The sequence below is a fragment of the Pinus tabuliformis genome, chromosome 6, assembly GCF_031772625.1.
Source record: "Pinus tabuliformis cultivar Carrire ecotype Pingquan chromosome 6, CPIR1, whole genome shotgun sequence".
NCBI lineage: Eukaryota > Viridiplantae > Streptophyta > Pinopsida > Pinales > Pinaceae > Pinus > Pinus tabuliformis.
The window spans coordinates 759225119-759239456 of NC_142292.1; the positions used below are offsets into that span (position 1 = coordinate 759225119).

Sequence of the window (14338 nt, forward strand, 5' to 3'; positions counted from 1 at the left end):
TCTGGAGGATCTACTATGCCCAAAGAAGTTAGTAGAGATTTATTTTAAGATGGGCATGACTGGAGCACTTCCAGCATCGACATGGTAGTAGGAGATTGTGCCAAGTTGTCTACTATACTGTACGTATGGGAAACTCGGTTAGAAGCTGCATTACGACATAATGGTCCCTTTGGGATTTTAGGAATTGCCTCAACTTTAGGTTGAGAGATATGTATCGGACCATATAGTGTCGTAAGAGGCTCAGTAGATGCTTTGGTTTTGGACTCAGTGGCAGATGAAGTCGATGGATTCTTATATTGACGCGACCAAGTTTGCAGGTTGATATCAAAGGGATTGACCTCATTAGAATTCATCACAAGGATCTGGTAGTCACTAAGACCAGAAGGTTGGGGGGATGGGTTGCTTGACTTGGCCGAGGTTGAGCAGTGACAAATCCTTGCTGGGGGAAAGGATTTGTAAGCACTATCGGTTGAGATGGCACGTGATTCTTAGGAGATTGATGGATGGGCAGTTGACCTCTAGAAACTGCTTGAACTTCCCACATTTGGTGCATCTGAGGTAAGAGAGGACACTCATGTGTATAATGGCCATGTACACCACAACATGTACAAGGATTTTTTGTACGAATAGCCTTGTTTTGCTTGGGTTGTCTACCCTGTTGTTGGTTGTTGGTGTTAGGCTAGTTCCCCCAGGGTTTACTAGGTTTATTACCTTGATTACCCTGGTTACCTTTGCTACCCTTCCCCTTATTATTTTTCTTCGAACTTTGGTGATTGGTTGCACTTTGCTGTGAAAACACTTGACCCTAAGGGGGCGATGGATTCTGGGGCTAAGGATGCATGGGATGCTGCAATGCTAATGCTTGGGGGGTTGGAGCGCTCGATTGTGCATAGGGATAAGATGTTGGAGGGGCAACATATTAGTGGACAGGGTGAGCATTGGCTGGCCCTGAAAACATGTTGCTAGCAAAAGGGGAATAAGTGTTGGAGGAACTGGTGCCCCCTGCAGATAGCCATAACTTTGTTGAGTATATCGCGAAGGATGTGAAATGGCTCCAATGATACCATCGTCAGTGTGAGATGACCCTGGTGCATTGGCACCACCAAGACAGGGGAGGTATGGGATGACACTATAGATGTAACCTGATTGTGCATAAATCAAGTCATATCTTAGAGCAGTTTGGAGAGCTTCTTCCTCTATTTGATGAAAATGAGACGTGCCATATTTGGTAATTGATGATAAAGGGCTCCTAAGAAACCAATCGTGGTAGACACGGTCTTCGAAGGGTAGGGCAAGGCATGTGATCCTCCTTCTATGCCATTCCTGAACATGATTAGAAATAAAAGTTGCAGAGGACTGACATAATGTGGTCAAGAGCTACGTACCAGTGTCGTATCAGAGAGGTAATTGAAAATATGAAAGGAACGCTTTAGCAAGCATCACGAAAATGGAATGAGAGGCTGCCGGATGGTCTACATACCATTTTGTAGCATCTCCAGTGAGCGTGCATTGTAACAATCGAAGATGAATGGAGTTATGGGTGATGGAATTGGATGAACACCACATATGGAAGGAGCGGACATGATTGGTGGGGTCCTCTCCAGAATTACCCTCAAACTTGGGAATGTTGAAGGGAATCTTAGTCGACATAGTTGGCCAACCAACATCATGATGTATAGGGTCATTTATCAACTGGCTAAAATCTAGGAGACTTAACCCAACCATGAAAGGTAGCATGGGAGCTGCCGGAACGGTTTCACTAGATGTGACTACCAGGGTAGAACTGGAGCCAACACCAAGTTGGGTTCCTGCACCAACAGTGGGTCCAGAGCAGTGGGCCTAGACATGGTGACAATATGTGGTGAAGGAGGCTTGAAATCAGATGAGGAATCAGATGAACCAAAAGAAGAGTCAGTATGGGGACTCGGGGGACTATGAACTCGAACCTTGCAGGGAGGAGTAATATTCCTAGTTGGAAACTAGGGGTAAAGGCCTAAGAGTCGCCACGACAAATGACTTGGTGGCACAATGGTGGTATGACACAAGTGACACATAAATGGTGAAGGGAGATCAACAATATGTTTTTGTCTCTGTGTGGTGAGATAAATTAATTAAGTCTTGGCTTGGCGGTGTAAACCAAATTCCCTTCACTTAAGGTGTGCTTGTGTGTGCAAGTGTGTTTATTAATTAAGCCCAGATCGTGTTTGAAAGACGAAAAAATATTGCTGAAATAAACTGAAATTAAAAATAGAAAATGAACAAAAATCAATTAACTAAACCCCACCCAAACTAGGTTTGCAAACACTGTGCTGGTTGGTGGCGAAATCAACTGAAAACACACTAAAAAGGTCAAGAGATCTAAGTGTGGGTGTGATTGGGATCAAATGACACTATGTTGTTGGAAAGTAGTGCAACAATAACAAAAAACAAGAGAGGAAAATCGTTGCAAAAAGATAGGGAGATGGGTGTAAAACCTAGGGAAACAAATGGGACCATAAGGTAGATGACCAAGAAAGGTTTAAGATGAAACTTTGGATGGAAACAACCTATGTTTGAAGATCTAAAATAGGAAGGTACATATCTAGAAAATATGGCTGAAAGCACTGTAGAAACTCAGACTTCTTACTTAGCTAAATTCCTCCTATAAAGGTGGAAGTGTACTAGAAGCCCTAAGGGGCTAAGTTCTACTTCTACGAGCAAAATAGAGTAGACCAATACATAAGTAGGATAGGACAATGGTCAACCAACCCAACAAACAACTCTCAGCAAAACCCAGAAACAGATATGAAAAAATCCCAAAAACCCTAAAAATCATAGGTACTGACCTGATTCCTGGGAGATCGCACTTTTTGGGCCAAAATGTGCGCCCTGGAACTCCAGAGCACACTTTTGGGGTAGAAGAGTGTGATTTATACTCCTTGATTCCCGATCGACAAGCCTTAGAAAAATTTGTCGTCTATGTCGCGGCTGGTTCCTGTGACCTGCGGAAAATACCAGAAAACTTACGGAAGTTAGAAATTTGAAAGATCTAGGGTTAGAGAGCTAGTAAACAACATTAAAAGACTGAAAAAGAAGAAACCCTAAGTTGAAAACTAAAGGTCACCTAGGTTTCTGGATCAGAAGTAAAAACCTAGTGGAGTCGCCAATTTTGTTATAGTGTTTTCTCCTCAAAGGTATACGAAAATGAAACACTTAAGGCTGTGGATGACAAACAATATCAACAATATAAATGGATGCTAAACATTGTAGATCAACAACAAATGATAGAAAAGAACCTGCCAAAGCCTTGATCTATGCCACGATCATATTTAAACAACAAAAGGAAATAGTAATAAATGCAGGTAACTCCAATAATCCAATGTAAACCAAATATATAAAGAATATATTTTATTAAACAACACCTGTGAAGAGAACAAATAAATGTTACTAGTCCCCTTCTATGGGATGGTTCTTGGCTATCCTCAAATGTCTTCAGCTTTTGTAGAGACTTTCTCCTCTATAATGTATAAACCCACCAAATAAAGTGTTTGAGCTCAGTGAGAACTCAAATGGAAAAGAAAATGGTGTGCGACAGTGATAATAATTAGAGTTACAATAGTGAGTGCAACAATGAAAATAATCGAAAGTGAATAATGAATGGAAAACTCTTCTATTTATAACAAAATATTAGGTTATCGTCGAATAATGAACAATAATAAAATATTATTGACCCCATTCTAGAAATAACCATTTGGAATATTTTATTATATTTGGTTAGGAGGAAAAAAGTATTTAAACTTTTATTTAGAAATAATAAATTAATAAATGATTTATTTATCATCTCAAGAAATATGGTTAAGGAATAATAAACAAATAATTATTTATTTAATTATTCCTACGAGATTTAGTCAAACTTGACAAGGAATAATAATTAATTAATGATTAATTAATTATTCATAGAGAAAAATAAGACAAGGAATATTAATTAAACAATGGTTTAATTAATTATTCCTAGAAGATAATTAGATAAATATTGATTTATTTAATTATTCTTCATGGGTTTAATTATAAATTTCTTAACAAATGTGGTTGATTAAGTAATTTCTCACAGTGAAAGCAATTTTAGGATGGTAAAATTGGCTTTACATGGTGTACTTCGATCCATCTAGTAAATTAAGTCTAGATGATCAATTTTTTGTGATAACATTAGAAACTCACTAAAAGTACTAAAAGAAATAGTAAGGTGTGTTCCCTTTAGAGTGTAAAGTAATGATCCAAACTAGCACCATCATCATAGCATTTATTTTTATTTTGGGTGAAAATGTTTTCCTAGGCATGGTATAAAATATCCCTTAGGTGTTTCCCTAATGCATGCATGCATGCATCCATCCATAGCCTTGATGGAGTCACTACAGTATCACAAACCTCATTTCCTTGCTGATAAGGTGTCCATAGCTCTAATATTGGAGATTATTTGCGTGACCCCATTGTTATCTATACTTCCATTCCTAATCTTTTTTCTACAAATATTTATTTCTTAATTTATGGATAGGGGAAGTAGAGAACCATTTAAATCTTGATAAGGGTTGATTATGTTCTATGGGAATTCATTATAAATTTTTTGTGAATGGTATTAGAAAATCCCTTTTTGATGTTAGCCTTGGAATTTTCACCTTTTACCTTTGTCGTGACTAACTAATTAACGTATCTTCATGGATTCCCTTAGCATGCTAGATAATGATTGGAGCTACAACACCATAATAATTAGGGGGTTAATTACTTGGAAGTTAACAGGTCCAACCACTTGTTTAATTATCCTCACGGTCTTCGTGATTCATGTTTAGGCATTCTTCCTTCAAGATCTTAGCTCAAAAGGGACATATGGAATTTGTATGGTTTGACTTCTATTTACTAAATGTTGATGCGCGTGGAAGCTAAAATAAATGAACATAACCATGCAACATTCAAGGAAAGAACTATGTTGAAAGTGCTAGCAAGTTATTATTTATGTAAGTTGAAATCAAAATTTGGAAGTAAAAATGACATTTAAAAAGAATATAAGTAATTAATATATGGAATAAAACAACAAGAGAAAGAAAAATAATATGTACATACTAGTTGCATTAGGGGAAATATAACTAAAATCCCCACAAGAAATTCATAAATCAATACAAACCAGCATTAATATTAAAAAAATAAAATTATTACGTGAAATCAAATATAAGGTGAATGATAGAAAGTGGAAAAGAGAAAAAAATAAATAAAAATAAAAATGAAATGAAAGCTTACTGATCTACCCTTACCTTAAATATATTGGCACATCACAAATCAAATGAAGTATAGTGCCAATGCATTGATAGAAGGATATTGACACCTATAAGAGCATCAATGCACTATGTAGGTATGTGAGACTAGTATAAAATGTAATTTAAAGTTGAGGAGATTGAAATATTGTATAATTAATTCAAGGAAATAAGTATGAGATGCCTACTAATTTATGAAGGCATTCAAGAAAAATAAGGATTTCATCCAATATTCAATGAGGTCATAAGGGATACCATAATAACCTTCAAGAAAAGGGATATAGTTGGGACAAAATTTGATTTCAAATCATCTTTTTTTTTCTTGATTTGTTTACAATATTGACTATCAGGACACTTCTTTGTCCAAAACATTCTCATATTTGATTTTGATGGCCAATCATTTGGGATTAAGGAACACATTTTCCAAAGCCCATGGCTGTTCCTTTGTTGTGCTACAATTTGAAAGCATGAACTAAGTTTCTTGGAGAATAATGTATACAATTGGAGATCGAAAACCCCATGCTTGGTATTTTCATGTGATGTGGAATTGTCAATGAAAAACACAGTAAATTTCACAGTCTTTTCTCCTTCTTCCTCTTAGACATCACATTCTACACTATATATGGGTAGTATATATCAAAACGCTGTCACCATAGGTAGGTCAAGATATTAAGACTGTCATAAAGCATACTATGGGGGATTTCAAAATGTTTTGAGATGTTAGTGTTTGATATAGGCAATTCTAATGAATATAGAGATGTATTTTCTTCTCTATACAAGAAACTTAACAAGATATTATGCCAAAGTGTTCATCTCAATTTAATGAAAGGTTCATCTTTTGAATGACAGTTTATTGATATTGTTAGTCATTATGGTATGGGATTTTTATAGGAATATCTCACAAACTAGAGCCTTCTATATTATGTATTCCATATCAGAAGAACACTTCTACAACTAGTTTTCTATCTCCTTTAATGTTGAATTTGTTGATTTGGATTTCCATTTGCTACAACTAATAAAATATTATGATAAATATGAGGTTGGGAGATTTGATTGTGAACACTCTTGAATTTTTTGATTTTTCTCACATGATAATAGTAGATCTTTTTCTTCTTCAATGGATATATCAAGTGATTACTATTCAGACATCTCTTAACTACAAGATATTTGTATTTCATAACACCAATAATTTATCAATAGCAACCTCATATTAAAATATTTAATAGATTCATGTTTCTCTATGTGAATCTCGCCTTGCTCATGATATGATGTGTTGGGCGCATCCCAACTTGGTCCAAGTTTTGGTAAAAGACTCCACATTTTGAGGAGAGGAGCGTGTAGAGTTCGCGAAGTTATATTCATTGCACAATGTTTAGGGTCTCTGGGGTGGGTCAAAGACCCTTACTTTGTAATGGGTATCAGGTATTAGTCCATTGTTTTGTCAGATCCATGGTATGTGAACCATGGTCTTGTAGTAAGGAAAGCTATATAAAGAAGATGTAATAATTTTTTGATAGCTAAGCATAGAAAGAATAGATAGATTGATCATAATTTTGGTCTTGAGTCTGTGTTTTGGGAAGGCTCCATAGCTCAGTGTGCATAGAGGCCTTGAAGAGCCTGCAATTGAGTGCACAAAACACCTACAATTGGGTATGCAGGTCGAAGAAGTGTATGCATTGAAGATGTTTATTAATAAATGAGAATTTTTGGTGAAGTACCAAGTATATTTTGTGTTCATTATCTGTTGTTATATATATCATCATGCATGCTTTTTACTGAATTATGCGAAAGAATACATGTTATACTGTTCTCTATTATGGTTATATGTTAAGTACCAATTTGTGAAGTTAATCATCAGTGCAAACTTATTCCTATATGCGAATTTGTAGATAGATATAAGACATAAGTGAACACACGGGTGCCACATCACAGATATCCCTCTGGTTGCAAAAACCTAGTTTTGTAACCTCCCATAACTGCTTCGGCTGAGACATCTGCTTGCAGGTCATTGACAAAATGGCTAGTGGTTGAGGGTTTTGTTAGTGTGCAACACACTCTGAAACTGGGTCAAGCCCCCTTAAACAAATTGATCCAGGTGGCTCCAGAGACACACATAGGACAAAGAAGGCTTATGAAAGCTCGAAAATCAAAGTGATCAGAATGCTTTTGAACCAGGACCAGAGCGTATATCTCGTCATCATGATCGTAGTGGTGCAAACAATTCGTCAATCCGAGCTCGTATGAGGGAGAACGAGCCAGTCAAAGTTTTGGTCAAAGTTGGATTGTGGGCTAGGTTTAAGTGTCCTACAATTTGAGTGACCTCGGAGCATGAAACTTAGCTCCCCCAAGTAGTTGAAATTGTGGCCTCGTTAATTTTACCAATATCCCTTATTTTCTAAAAAATTTAAAATTACCCCTCTTTTAAAGAAAATAAAAAAATATATATTTTTGGGGTGGCGAGCCACCAACCCTGCCACCCCGCCACCCCCCCAACCAACATAACGAATTCTTTTAAAAGTTGGCTGACAGGCCACGACCCTTGTTGGCCCCCAACCCAAACCCCAACCACAACCTTAAAAAATTATTACATTAAACATGGCTTGGCGGCCATCCCCCGGCCAAGCCCTCCAACCGCACACATTAACCATAACGTTATATATGGGGTGGGCATGGGCCACCTCTAATGGACCCAACCCACACCCCAAAAATCGCACCAATCATCGCCCATAAAACTTGGTAAGGGTGTCATTGGGGGTCAAACCCGCCTGGCCAACGTGGTTGGCCCCCAAGCGGGCGACCTTATGAGTATAGTACATGAATCACCCCACATTGAACGCCGAAACTGGTACCAACATACCATGTAATCTCTGTGCCAAATAAAGTTTTTGTGCCCAACCAAAACGTTTAATGTGCCCACTTTGAATTGCACAAGGTATGGGGCGGGCCGCCCAATGTGGACCCAACCCCCCCAAACATGCGAGTTTTTTTTTGTTTAAAACAATAAGGTATTAAAATGGGAGGGGCGAGGTTTGACCAGTCAACCCCTCCTCAACAAATTTCCTTATTAACCAATGTGCTAAACCAACTTCTTGGTTAATCTGCTTGAGAGTTTATATAAACCTCATTTTCACAGTGTACCTGGGGATATGGAGGAACCATGAGCGGGCATGGAATTCGAGGCAATATTTTTTAATTAATTTTTAATGCAGGTTGAGGCATGACTGAGCAAAATTTCCAGGAGGGTGAAATTTTTGCAGTGTCCAAATTGGACAAATTTTATGTCAATCTTACACCTCTTAGCGACATGAACCTGATGGCACAGTCAATTTCCTTATCTGAGAAGCATATTTGCAGAGGACCCAGAGGAGGGAATATTTGAGGAATCTAGGGGGAATCTAAAAGATTCCTTAAGCCCCAAATTTAGACTTTCTCAAAATTTAGAAATTTCACAGTTGATTTTGCACTATTCGACGCCACAAATCTGATGGTGTGTTTAGATTTTCCATTTTCTCATTTCATTTTTCGGCCACTTTTCTAAGTGGAGTGCAGGTGTCAGCATTCAGCGTGCGAGCAATCATTCCATGAGATTTGACGTAGCGAGGTTGATGGTATGAACAACTTCAGCAGCTTGACATCCTTTTCTTTAGATGGCCCCTGGATGTGAGGTATATGCAGTGTGTTCATGTACTTCTTTTGCTATGCATTGTGCTACACAGATCCCTACTTGATGTTTGATGTGGGATCTTGTTTCTTACTTGTTTCCATGATTCTTGCTTGATGTGATGCAGAATTATTTGTGGGATGTACTTGTTGTCATGATTCTTCATGTCTTGTTTGAGATCCCTTTGTCATCATGTTGATGGGATACTCATGTTGTTACCATATGTGTTTGCATTGAGATCCCTTTTATGCCATGTTGGTGGGATGCTCATCATGCATGAGTTTGTGTCATACTGATAGGAGTACTTTTTTGAATGAGAGTTTCCTGTAGCGGAACATCTCTTGGAGCCACTCCTGTGTGAGGGAATTTTCCTTGTATGATAGCGACATCACCTCTTATGTACATCATCACTATTGACAACACTTAATGCAATGACCTACACCATCTTGACACCAGGGCCCAAAGACGTAGTCCCTCCTGGACAAACTTCATTATCAACGACTTATGTTTTCATGTGTTGATGATTGTTATGTTCCTATTCTTTACAACATGCAGATGTATTCATTTATGTTCTTTTAAAAATCCAATTTAACACATCACGAAAGAAAAAGGTCTTGGAAGGGTTCTTCGTCACACCCAAACCCAGATCAAGTGGTATCAGAGCAGCCTTTGCGTGGATGTGAATTGCAAGTGTGAACAATGGAACGTGCAGCGGCCGAAGATGAAAAAGTGATGTACGAGACCATGCTCAAAATTTCCAAAAGGGTGGAAATAATGTATTAAACTCTATAGAAAGAGACCGAGGAAAAGGAGCGATTGCAGCTTCAATTGCAAGCCACGGAAGAGCCCCTAGAAGAACTGAAGCACAACAACCAAAGCCTTCCAACAGATAACGCTAAATTGAAGATGCTTCTACATGAAGAGAAAGAGGAGAATTAAAGTTTGCTACGACAATTGCAAGCAAAGGACGAGGCCTTGGAAAAGATATAGCATGGCCCATGTGAGGTAAAATGTAATTCTTTGAATTCATGTATGTGTCCTGATGATGATTTCACTGTTTTTGAAAATCATACCATAGAAATTGGCTCCAAACTGTTGAAGAAAATGGGGTATGAAGGAAAAGGCTTGAGCATTAATGGCCAAGGCATTGTCAACCCCATCAAAGTAGAAGAATTACCCTGTCGAATAGGACTTGGGTATGTCAGAAAGGAATTTGGGGAATGCGCCAAGATAGTTAGCGAACCTCCAACAACAGATGATGAGAAACCCTTATCAGCTCTTTCCAAATTGACAGAGGAGGTAAAAGATGTTGATTTCCTTTCAGTTTCATCTTCACATAGTATGATTTATGTTGGAGATTTGGAGATCCCAATTACAGGGACAAACATGAGGCTCCTTACCAGGATGAGGCACAAGAAGGAAGAGAAACTTGGTATTAATAACTAATGCATAACTAAACCATTGGAGGTTGTGTAGAGACCTAAATTTGCAGGCATGGAATACACCAAAGGGGAATGCTCAAAGGTGTCGTATGCTTCTGAGACATCATCAAAATCATCGAGGAAAGAGAATTATGGGAACACATCCCCATCATCCCATGGAAGTTTCCGTTGCAGGGAAAGAGCTAAGGCAAGCTCTCATTGCCATACTTACACTAGAGATGACAAGGGAAGGTATAATCACTCTCAACATTCGAATGTTCATTTCGATTATAATCATGTTTTTAATGATGGACATAAATCAAGGCATCGAAAAACATGTACCTTTTGTGGATTACATAACCATACATTTTCTAAGTGTTGGAAAAGAATGGCGGCACACAAAAGGATGAGGCGTGAAAGACCCTCTCAACAGCAGGTAAAGAAACATGTTAATAAGATATAAAGGAAGAAGACCTATTGCAGTCATTGCGACAGAAGTGGCCATCAAAGAGCCACTTGTTGGAGGCTCCATCTAGAGCAGCACCTTAAAGACAAAGCGTCGATGCATGAACCAGGTGAAACAATTGTTCGAAAAGCAAAACTACCACGGGGGGATGACCCATTCACATTGATAAATGAAAAATGGTTTCTAGATGTGTTAGCTTGTCATGGTCGTGCTTTTGTAAATCATTTGTTGCATTTTAAAATGTAAAAGTGATGATGTGTTTTCCATCACTTTTTCAGCAGCAGTGATGTCTGGTATTATTTTGTGTTGCATTTTGCACTATGAAAGTGATGTCGTGTTTCCATCACTTGTCAAAGAAAAATAGTGTTTGTCCTTATTGTTGTAATTCATGTGTTGCAGTGATGATGTGTTTTCCATCACTTGTTAAAGCAACAATGATACGTTGGCCTTGTTTTCGTCGCTGGGGTACTATGTCCATCTTGATGTAAACTTGACCACCGAGTATGTGTTATAAACTCGTGGTAAGTGTGGGATGCTTGGGTCATTAGTTGGTCATGTAAGACAAGCATGTAATTTGCAAAACAATGTACTATAGGTTGCAGAGGTTGCAGGTGTCGGCTCATCACTTAAGGCTCCGAAGAACAAAGGTGAAGGAGATGGAAGCGAGACCTTTCAGGACGCTTGTGATGCAGAAAAGGTACAAAGAAGTTGTAGGTTATTTTTTCATTCTTTTGGAGGACCAAAAGCTCCTCAATGGGGAGGATTGATCCAGGTGGCTCTAAAGACACACATAGGACAAAGAGGGCTTATGAAAGCTCAAAAATCAAAGTGACCAGAATGCTTTTGAACCGGGACCAGAGCGTAGATCTCGTCGTCCTGATCGTAATGGTGCAAATGGTTCGTCAATCCAAGGTCGTATTAGGGAGAACAAGCCAATCAAAGTTTTGGTCAAAGTTGGGCTGTGGGCCAGGTTTAAGTGTCCTAAAATTTGACCGACCCCAGAGCATGAAACTTAGCTCCCTAAAGTGGTCGAAATTGTGGCCTCGTTAATTTGCCCAATATCTCTTATTTTCTAAAGATTTGAAAATTACCCCTCTTTTAAAGAAAATAAAAAATATATATTTTTGTGGTGGCAGGCCACCAACCTTGCTACCCCCCCAACCAACATAACAAATTCTTTTAAAAATTGGCCGATGGGCCATGACCCCCGTCGGCCCCCAACCGCAACCTTAATAAATTATTACATTAAACATGGCTCGGTGGCCATCACCCTGCCTAGCCCTCCAACTGCACACATTAACCATAACGTTATATATGGCGTGGGCACGGGCCACCTCGGGTGGACCCGGCCCACACCCACAAAATCGCACCAATTATCGTTGTCGAAAAAATTGGTAAGGGTGCCAGTAGGGGTCGAACCCGCTTGGATCACGTGGCCGGCCCCATGAGTACAGTATGTGAACCACCCCACATTGAACGCCAAAATCGGTACTAATGTACCATGTAACCTCCGCGCCAAATAAAGTTTTTGTGCCCAACCAAAACATTTAATGTGCCCACTTTGAATTGTGGAAGGTATGGGGTGGGCTGCCCAATGCAGACCCGACCCCACCAAACATACTAGTTTGTTTTGTTTAAAACAATAAGGTATTAAAATGGGAGGGGCGGGATTTGACCACCCGACCCCTCCTCAACAAATTTCTTTATTAACCAATGTGCCAAACCAACTTCTGGGTTAATTCACCCAATAGTTTATATAAACCTCATTTTCACAGTGTGCCCGGGGAGACGGAGTAACCAAGAGAAGGCACAGAATTCAAGGAAATATTTTTTTAATCAATTTTTAATGTAGGTGGAACCATGACTAAGCAAAATTTCCAAGAGGGTGAAATTTTTGTAGTGTCCAAATTGGACAAATTTTATTTCGATCTTATATCTCTCAGCGACACGAACTCGATGGCGCAGTCAGTTTCCTGATATCAGCAGCAAATTTACAGAGGACCCAGAGGAGGGAATCTTTGAGGAATATAGGGGGAATCTAAAAGATTCATTAAGCCCTAGATTTCCACTTTCTCAAAATTCAAAAATTTGACAGTCGATTTTGCACTATTTTATGCCACAAATTTGATGGTGCGTTCAGATTTTCCATTTTCTCATTTCATTTTTCGGCCACTTTTCTAAGTGGAGTGTAGGTGTCAACATTAAGCATGCGAGCAATCATTCCATGAGATTCGACGCAATGAGGTTGATGGTACGAAAAACTTCAACAACTTGACATCTTTTTCTTCAGATGGCCCTTGGATGTGAGGTATATGCAGTGTGTTCATGTACTTCTTTTGCTATGCATTGTGCTGCACAGATCCCTGCTTGATGTTTGATGTGGGATCTTGTTTCTTGTTTTCATGGTTCCTGCTTGATGTAATGCGAAATCATTTGTGGGATGTAATTGTTGTCATGATTCGTCATGTCTTGTTTGAGATCCTTTTGTCTTCATGTTGATGGGATACTCATGTTGTCGCCATGTATGTTTGCATTGAGATCTCTTTTATGCCATGTTGGCGGGATGCTCATCATGCATGAGTTTGTGTCATACTGATAGGAGTACCCTTTTGAATGAGAGTTTCCTGCAGCGAAACATACCTTGGAGCCACTCTTGCTTGAGGGCATTTTCCTTGTATGATAGCGAAATCACCTCTTATGTACATCATCACTATTGACAACACTTAATGCAGTGGCCTACACCATCTTGACAACAGGGCCCAGAGACATAGTCCCTCCTGGACGAACTCCGTTATCAATGGCTTATTTTTTCATGTGTTGATGATTGTCATGTTCCTCTTCTTTACAGCATGCAAATGTATTCATTTATGTTCTTTTAAAAATGAAATTTAACACGTCACGAAAGTAAAAGGTCTTGGAGGGTCCTTCGTCACACTCGGACCCGGATCACCAACAAATGCTTCCATTGCCAGGACCATGATATTCTTAAGGGATATGTTTTGGCATCCATCGAAGAAAGAAATCGAGGAGTGGGTTGAACAAAAAGAAAGAGAATTTGCAGAAAAAGAGAACAAAAAAAACTCGATTATAAGCTAAAGACTGGTTGCAGAAGTATATCTTCGAAGAGAAATACGAAATCTTATTTGGTTCATTCCACATTGAATTGTACGACTGGGTATCTATGTTGGCCGAGCATAAGAATTGTTTCAAAAATGACGAACTTAAGGAGTGAAATTTTGAATTGATACAACCACTTAAGAACATCAATAATAGTATCTCAAGAGCTGTTGATTTCTGGATCAATATAATTTTGGGAGGATTTATCACATAGTTCATGATAGATGCGATCATATCCTATAGCAAATATGCATGGAGATTTTTAAAAAAACCGTGATGTAAGTTATTAAGATCATTTAATCTCTAGATTAAGATGTTATTGTGTGAAAATGGGATTTTGCCAATGTAGTAAAATTAATATTTGGACGAATAGGAAATAACCCTGAACTAG

At 38.6% G+C, this 14338-nt stretch overlaps 1 pseudogene; it reads right to left on the reverse strand.

The window, feature by feature from the left end:
• The window catches only part of LOC149260945 (COP9 signalosome complex subunit 5 pseudogene), a 106385-nt pseudogene that overhangs the window by 24310 nt on the left and 67737 nt on the right, over positions 1–14338 (reverse strand).